The sequence below is a fragment of the Talpa occidentalis genome, unplaced genomic scaffold (assembly GCF_014898055.3).
Source record: "Talpa occidentalis isolate TD23 unplaced genomic scaffold, MPIMG_talOcc4v2.1 talOcc4.4, whole genome shotgun sequence".
In the NCBI taxonomy this organism is placed as follows: Eukaryota; Metazoa; Chordata; class Mammalia; order Eulipotyphla; family Talpidae; genus Talpa; species Talpa occidentalis.
The window spans coordinates 123277250-123285081 of NW_023604295.1; positions in this window are offsets into that span (position 1 = coordinate 123277250).

The following is a 7832-nucleotide window of genomic DNA, read 5'->3' on the forward strand; positions in this document are numbered from 1 at the left end:
TTGAAAAATACAATTAGGCACAGTAATTAGAAAATGAAGGTCAAGGGAGGACTTCAGAACTACTCCAGATTGAAGGAGACTAAAAAGAGGTGGCAACTGAGTGAAAAATATGCTCCTGGATTGAACCCTTTTGCTATAAAGGGTACTGTTAGAACCGTTGGCAAAACGTGAATGGCCTAACTGAAGTTCTTTGTACTGTTATGGCAACTTTGCTCTAAGTGTGAAATGACCTGAAAATTGAAAAAAAAAATGCACATACAAGTTCATTGTTTACAAATCTTATGGATAATCCTTTCATAAACAATAAATGATTGTGTAATAAAAATGACTCTGGGCCTTCCTGGTGGCGCAGCAGTTGAGCGCTGGGCTGCAAAGCTGCCGGGGCAGCCTCTGCAGTGCCAGTTCAATCCCTGGCCACCAGAGAGGGCCCCAAATGGTGCACAGACCTCTCCTGCCGTGCCTGCTGCTCCCCTCAGCAGTGTGCTTCAGTCCTTCTGCCTGTTCTGCTCCCCGCTCTGGCCCTGGTGAATTCTCTCACCCTCCTGCGCTTCTGACTGTACCCAGTGCTTGTAAAAATCAATCAATCAATCAATCAATCTTAAAAAAAAAGACTCAAGTTCCATACATGATATATCATATTTTTAAATGTTTTATTATAGCAGAAATCCATTGAATGTTGTCATTGTTATATTACCTTTTTATTAATTACCCCAGGGACAAATCCTGTCCTTGGAAAAAGAGGGCTACAACTTTTAGTGTCTTGTCTTTTAAAATTTTCTAATATAGGTGATTAAAAAAGACTTAGTAATGATAGTAGCAATAGCAGTAGTAGTAGTGGTTGTAGAAGTAGTCTTAGTAGTAGTGGTAGTTCTTATATTTCATTTTATGTGTTCACGCTCTATTGTAAATTCTTTGCATGTATTCTCCCTTAATCTTCCCAGCGGTCATATCACATGGGTAATATTATTATCCCTGTCACCCTTTTATAACTTGAGAAATTAACTAGATTATGGTTAGAAAGTTAGTAAGCCAAAAAACAGAAATGCAAGCCAGGCCTGTAATTTTTAAACTTTGGACTGTAAACTGTTTCATATGTTAAAAATCACTTATCTTTGCAGAGTGTCCATAAATTCAGTATCCTGGCAATAAACATAAAAATACTTACATAAGTACAAGGCTCAATTTGTAACCAATAGCTTGGTGTTTTGAAACTTTATCTTCCTAGTGATCAGCTCTATGTTCAGAGTCTCAAGTGAGCCAATATGGCACAAATTTGAGATGGATAGAAAAAAAGGCACATGGCCCAGCTTTAGTGTTATAACACTAGATTATTTTCCCAAAAGGAGAAACTACAAAATCTGCCTTTCAAAGCTATTCCCATTTCATCTAAGATTTCTTTACCTATTGGTACTGTGAGTTGCCCAACGTAAAATTCCATCTCTGGGAGCAACTTCCTGGAAAAGGTAAGTAGCCAATTAATAAGTATTTCAAAAGATTATTAAAAATGTGAAATTGGGGGGCCTCCCTGGTGGTGCAAGGGGTTGAGATGCAACCTATGAAGCGATCCGCAGCCTCTGCAGCCTGAATTCGATCCTCGGCCAGGGAACTACCCACATGGTGCAGCAGACCTCTCCTGACTAGCCCGCTGCTCCCCTCAGCAGTGTATTTCATTCAGTCTGCTTGTTCTGTTCTCCACTCTGTCTCTGGTGAATCCTCTCACCCCCCTGCACCTCTGGCCTGTACCCCAGTTCTTGTATGCATAAATAAAGAAATCTGCTGTGTGGAGATTTCTGGACCTACTAAACATAGAGCTTCCATATGATCCAGCAATTCCACTCCTAGGTATTTACCCAAAGGACACAGAAACATCAATTCCAAAGAACACCTGCACCCCTATGTTTATAGCAGCACTATTTACAATAGCTAAGCTTTGGAAACAGCCCAAATGCCCAAAATTAGATGACTGGATCAAGAAGATGTGGTACATATATACCATGGAATATTACTCAGCATTCAAAAAAGATAAACACATGCAATTTGCAGCAACATGGATGGCGCTGGAAGGGATCATGCTCAGCGAAATAAGCCAAAAAGAAAAAGAAAAATACCGGATGGTCTCACTCATAGCAGGAATCTGGAAAACTTAAATAAGGGACCAGGAAAATGAGTAACTATAAGAAAGTGAAAATCAAAATCAACAAAAAACTATGAACCAGAGACACTTTTTGGGGGGGGGGCGGGAGGGGAGGGATTGGGGTCAGAATTGGGGGGTTGCAATTTGTATGGGGAATATAAAAATAAAATTTATTATTTAAAAAAAAAACGAAAAAAAAATTAAACTATTATCTTTGGTTTTAAAATAAATAAATAAATAAATAAATCTTGTTTTAAAAGTGAAAGTGGGACCTCCCTGGTGGCGCAAGGGGTTATAAGATGTAGCACTAGGAAGCTATCCGCAGCCACTGCAGCACAAGTTCAATCCCCGGCCAGGGAACTACCCACAATGGTGCAGCAGACTTCTCCTTTCTTGCCCACTGCTCCCCTCAGCAGTGTATTTCAGTCAATCCACCTGTTCTGTTCCCCACTCTGTCTCTGGTAAATCCTCTCACCCCCCACACCTCTAGTCTGTCCCCCAGTTCTTGTATGCATAAATAAAGAAATCTTTAAAAAAATGTGAAAGTGTATTATAAAGATACTCAACGGAATTTTAGTGTGGAACAAACATGGTTACCCAATACTCATGGAGTGTCCTTTCTCCACTTCCTTGCCTCCCACTCACATCTTTATAACTTTCTCCATCTCATAACCAACCCCCCCTTTTTTTTTTAAAGATTTACTTATTTATTTTATACAAGAACCGGGGTACAGGCTAGATGCATGGGAGGGTGAGAGGATTCACCAGAGACAGAGCCAGCAACAGAACAGGCAGACTGACAAAATACACTGTTGAGGGGAGCAGCGGGCTAGGCAGGAGAGGTCTGTGCACCATGTGGGTAGCTCCCTGGCCAGCCGGGAATAGAACTCTTGCTGCAGAGGCTGTGGATTGCTTCATAGTGCAGTGCTTAACCCCTTGTGCCACCAGGGAGGCCCCATTTTGGTAGTTTCTTACAAAGTTTTATTATTAGGTAAAAAACCTATACACAAGTATTTATAGTGACTATACACCCAAACTTGGAACATCTGACTTTATTCACAATCACCATGACCAGTTCAAATGTATGAACTGGGGAATGGACAAGCAAATACTGGTAATTCATACAAGAAATACTACCCTGCCAAATATAAAAGGGTGGAGGATAGAGGTGAGAGATTATCAATACGGAAACTATCAATAAGGACCACATGTGCATAAATGCCAATGTGTTATGCTGATGGGAAGAAGGCTGATTCAAAAGGCTATATATGTATGATTCCAGTTACGTGACATTTTGGAAAAAGTAATACTAGAGGAAGAGAAAACAGGTCAATGGTTGCCAGGGGCTGGAGGATGGGTGGAGATGCTGACTTTGAAAAAGCACAAGGTAATTTTTTGGAGTGATGAAACTGCTCCATATTTTGATGGTTACTATTTGTCAAAATTCAGAGCTGTACACTATAATTTTCTGGGTGTATATTTCAATAACTTTCCTTTGTCTCCCCACAAAAAAGCAATTAAAGAAATCTGAGGAATATATAGAAGATACCATTTAGATGATAGTGAACTGAGAAGTCAAGAAATCTGCACCCACACATTTAGGAAAGAGCCACTAGATGGTGGTATTAATTTTTATAATACAGTCTAGGAAAAAGTTGAAACTCAGATCACAGGACTGGCAGTGGAGTAGTTTGGGGAAATTTTTCTATAATCATGGCTATAACTCCAGCTTTCAAGTCTTGATTAACATTGGTTTCTGAGTTTTTTCTAACTCAGTTCTCCCACCCTTCCACTGAATTGGGGATGCCATCAATATCCTTCTGGTAAAATTCTGTCACTCTTTCGTTTTTCTTTTTTCTCACAAACTGAATAGCTGTCAGGGGGCAAAGGAGATCATCCTGTACCACTCTTGGTTCTTCTAAACTGGCTAATAGGGCCTCTCTGGTGGCACAAGGGGTTAAGCACAGCACTATGAAGCAATTTGCAGCCTGTGTTTGATCCCCAGCTGTCCAGGGAGCAAACCACATAACACAGCAGACCTCCTGTCTTGCCCGCTACTCCCCTCAGCAGTGTATTTCGGTCAATCTGCCTGTTCTGTTCCCCACTCTGTCTCTGGTGAATCCTCTCACCCCCTGCACCTCTGGCCTATACCCTAGCTCTTGTATGCATACATAAATGTATTTTTAATAAATGTATTTTTAATAAATCTTAATTAATTAATGAACTGGCAAATAAACAAGCATCAGGCAGATTGATAAGAAGGAAAAAAGCAAAGAGAAGTTTAATAATAACACATATACCCCTGTGTACTTGGGAGCAACTCATCATTACTGAGTAACTCACTTAACTGGCTTTAGACACAGTCTTAAATAGCGTAAGTAAGACAAAAGATATTGTGGAGAAAGTCAGTTAAGGAGTTTACCAAGGAAGGCACAGTAAACAAAGGTAAAGCAAATATAAGTCCTGCCTTCTCCACTGAAAAGAAAGAGATTAGGTCTTCCTGGCACAGTGAGGGAGACACTCTTTCATAAAAGTTTACAAATAAATATCTTTTTCAAACCCAACATCTACTCTTCAGGGTCGCTCCTATGAAATCAACCTTTGCCAAAAACACATATTTTGGGGTGGCATAATTTTGCTTCCCTAAATAGCAGAATTAATAGTAACAATTTACTGGTTTTTTTTAAATTATTATTCTTAATTTTCATCACAGAGAATTTGGAACATGTACACACAAAAACCCAAAAAACGGAATGGTATAATGCATTCCCAACATCACCACGTTTTAATAGTCATTGATAATCTGCTATTCTTAATTCATCAAAACTTTATCACCTCCAGCCCCACACAAATAGTTTTTTTACACTTATTTTAATTAGATAAAATTTATATTGGGGCCTCCCTGGTGGTGCATGGGGTTAAGACGCAACCTATGAAGCTATCCGCAGACACTGCAGCACGAGTTCCATCCCCAGCCAGCCAGGGACCAATCCACTTAGCACAGCAGACCTCTCCTGCCTGGCCCGCTGCTCCCCCTCAGCAATGTATTTCAGACAGTCTGCCTGTTCTGTTCCCCACTCTGTCTCTGGTGAATCCTCTCACCTCCCACACACACACCTCTGGCCTGTACCCCAGCTCTTGTATGCATAAATATTTTTTAAAAATTTATATTTTGAAGTGCACGTTTTTAAAAAATAGATGTATTTTTAAAAGCAATTTTAGATTCACAATAAAAACTGAGAGGAAGGTAGAGTTTTCCCCCATACCTCTTCCTTTGCCACTCAAGCATAGCTTCCCTCATTATCATCTCTACCAGAGTGGGAGATTTCTTACAATTAATAAACCTATGTTGCTAGGTCATTATCAGTCAAAGTCCACAGCTTAGGGCCTCCCTGGTGGCACAGGGGTTAAAGACAGCGTTATCAAGCTATCGCCAGCCACTACAGCACAAGTTTGATCCCCAGCCGACCAGGGAGCTACCCACATGGCACAGCAGACCTCTCCTGTCTCACACACTGCTCCTCTCAGCAGTGTATTTCAGTAGATCTGCCTGTTCTGTTCCCAGCTCTGTGGTGAATCCTCTCACCCTCCCTCGCATCTGGCCTGTACCCCGGTTCTTGAATAAATAAGTCTTAAAAAAAAATAAACAACTTCAGCAAGTTCATAGACCTTTAATACCCACAAGTGAAACTTCTCTTAAGAACTACCATTCCTTAAAGCATAGCAAAATCGTTCCTGAAATTGTAAAGTTGCAGAAATACAGTTTTTGTATAGTTTGGTTTCCTGTCTAAACTCTAGGTTCCATTCAACAGTGTGTAACCTTTGTATTCAAATTTTAATGTCCCTCTTCAGGAAACCAGCCTTTTATTTTCCACATTTTTGAGAAAGAACTGTTATGTCAACAATTGTATTTGTGAGAGGCCAGCAATAACATGTTTTACCTCTTAAGACCGTGTGTGGTTTGGTATGTTTAACTGCCACGTACAGGTTTTTGGATTTGGTGTGCAATTTACTCGACAGAAAACAATCTGTAATATATGCAACACTTTTTATAGGTAATGTATTTTCTATATATTATAATGCTAATGGTTCCCTTTTATTGTTTCTTATTCCACGAGTGCATACAAACGAGTTAACACGAAAGAAAATATTTGGCTCTAAAAGAACCTTTTATAGTATCTCAAAAACTGGAAGAATGGCCGGGCGTGGTGGCGCGCGCCTGTAGTCCCAGCTACTCGGGAGGCAGAGGCAGGAGGATCGCTTGAGTCCAGGAGTTCTGGGCTGCAGTGCGCTATGCCGATCGGGTGTCCGCACTAAGTTCGGCGTCAATATGGTGACCTCCCGGGAGCGGGGGACCACCAGGTTGCCTAAGGAGGGGTGAACCGGCCCAGGTTGGAAACGGAGCAGATCAAAACTCCCGTGCTGATCAGTAGTGGGATCGCGCCTGTGAATAGCCACTGCACTCCAGCCTGGGCAACATAGCGAGACCCTGACTCGGAAAAAAAAAAAAAAAAAAAAAACTGGAAGAATGTAATGAGTCTTACAATTTATTCCAACCTAGTTCCCCAGACCCCCGTCCTCCTTGTTTCACGTTGGAAAGCTCGACTACAGAGAAGCCTGGCATCTTGGTGCTGCAAAAATAAATCCTAGCCTTTTACCCAAGCAGGGGAAGAACAAGCGGTACTTTAGGAATAATGAGGTCAGGAAAGCTTTAATACTCATGCATGAGGTCTCAGACCTGGGTAGTCCCATAAGGTCTGAGCACTGGTCTAGAAACAAAGAGTTTCTTTATACACAACTACTTTACATTGATAAAGTTGGTTAGTTAGCATACAAATTCTTGCCACTGGAAAAGGGGAAGGATACAGATCTTCCAGGATGGCCTGGGAGATCAATCAGCCTAGCAGGCTTCCAGACCTTGTTTAGATATACTTATTAAGGAAGAAAACTTGTTATTTACATTTCCAGGTCTATGACTTTTCAACAGGGAAAGATTTCCTTTTCTTAGCAGTTCCCTTTCATTGGGGGTCAGTTTCATTGATCCCAGAAATACCAAGGCACCTCAAGGCACCTTCACCGTTTAGCCAGGCTTTTCTACCGTTTCGGGGAGCATAAAGCCCCGTGTCTCGATAACGAAATTTCGTAAACTCCAATACTTCTCCTCTCCGTCTCTTCCCGGCTCACGAAAGCAGTGGCATCACACAAGTCCCACTGTTAGGGGGAAAAGGATGTCCTAAAGGTAATTCCATACAGGTTTTGTGGACTCCACCCCCACCCCAGGCCAAAGACACTGGGAACTCCAAATCCCATCACCACCAAAGGGAAGGTGGCTGGGACCTGAGGGTGGGGTTAAGCAGCCAGGTTGGTATAAAGCCACACAGTGGGCTTTGGAGGGGTTCCCCCATTTTGGCTCTCCGCCAGCTCACGGAGTCTGGCCAGATCTGAGAGTGCTTTTTGGGTTTCCAGGTCGTCGGATCGGGTAGGACGCATTAAAGACTTTATTTCCCTATTTTCTCCCTGAGTTGTACATTTCCTTAATTCCCTTTCCCTTGTAAATAAACCTTTTATTAACCTTTTGTGTGTCCCTGCAGTGGAGTATTAATAAGTCCCTTGTAAGCGCGCGGGTGAGGACCCACAGCCAGGTAACCCGTTCAATATCGGGGCTGCCCTAAAACACCACCACAGAGTTCAGGCAACG